This window comes from Fukomys damarensis, unplaced genomic scaffold (assembly GCF_012274545.1).
Source record: "Fukomys damarensis isolate Sample0158 unplaced genomic scaffold, DMR_v1.0_HiC HiC_scaffold_16, whole genome shotgun sequence".
Lineage (NCBI taxonomy): Eukaryota > Metazoa > Chordata > Mammalia > Rodentia > Bathyergidae > Fukomys > Fukomys damarensis.
In genome coordinates this window covers 19,576,868-19,577,873 of record NW_022900928.1, presented here as the reverse complement: position 1 = coordinate 19,577,873, position 1,006 = coordinate 19,576,868, and the positions used below count along the sequence as shown (strand labels likewise).

Genomic DNA, 1,006 nt, shown 5'->3' with positions numbered 1-1,006 from the left:
ACACACACACACACACACACACACACACACACACACACACACAGAGCATAGCTGTAGGGCTGGAGATGAAGCCCAGTGGTAGCGCATTTAACCACTCACAGCCTCTTCCTCCACTCCCGCTGTGTGATTACTGTTACTGACCCCAGTGTCCAGGGGGCTGTTGCCCTAACACCAGGCCTTTTGGTTCACCAATCTGGAGCCGCCAAAGCGATTCCCCTAGCCCCCTCCCTGTGGGCACTCCTGGACCTCACCACCAGAACCTTCGCCCCCTCTGAAGCTTTCCCTTCTGTAGCTCGGGCCCATTCCTGTCACTCCATGTTGAGGGAGGCAGAATAAAGGTCTGGGAGGAAGTCCAGACCCTAATCTCGGGAAACCTGGACTGTGTCACCCATGCAGCAAAATGGACTTTGGGGATGTAATAAGGTCATAGGCTTTTTTCTTTTGTTTTGTTGTTGTTTTGAGACAGGTTTTCACTGTGTCGTTGAGACTGACCTGGAACTCACTATGTGGCCCAGGCTGGTCTCAAACTTATAGGGATCCTCCTGCCTCAGCCTCCCCAAGTGCTGGGATTACAGGTGTGCTCCACCATGCCTGGCGGTCATAGATTTTAAATAGGAAGCCTGCCCTGGGTTATGCAGATGGGGCCAATCTAATCACTTGTGCCTTTAAATAAAACTAAAGAGCTTTCTCTGGCTAGAGTCGGGGAGATGCAGTAAAAAGAGTAAAGCAGATGAGATGGACCAAAATGGAAGCCAGAGAGGTGTGATGTGTCAGAGGACTCTGTGCACCCAGGGGTGGCTGGAGGATGAAAAGGTAACCTGACAAGGAAGGCAGGATTTAAGAAGTTCTAAGAGCCTGGCATGGTGGTGTACACCTGTATACTGGGAGGCTGAGGTGGGAGACTCGTGGATTCAATCCCAGCCTCGGTAATTTAGAGACTTAGGGAGAGACCCTATCTCAAAGTTAGAGAAGAAGGACGAGGAGGAGGAGGAGGAGGAGGAGGAGG

At 51.6% G+C, this 1,006-nt stretch overlaps 1 protein-coding gene across 1 annotated transcript in view; it reads left to right on the top strand.

Annotated features, from left to right (window-relative positions):
• Window positions 1–1,006, top strand: part of Swap70 (switching B cell complex subunit SWAP70) — a 140,865-nt gene that overhangs the window by 6,550 nt on the left and 133,309 nt on the right. The window lies entirely within an intron of this gene.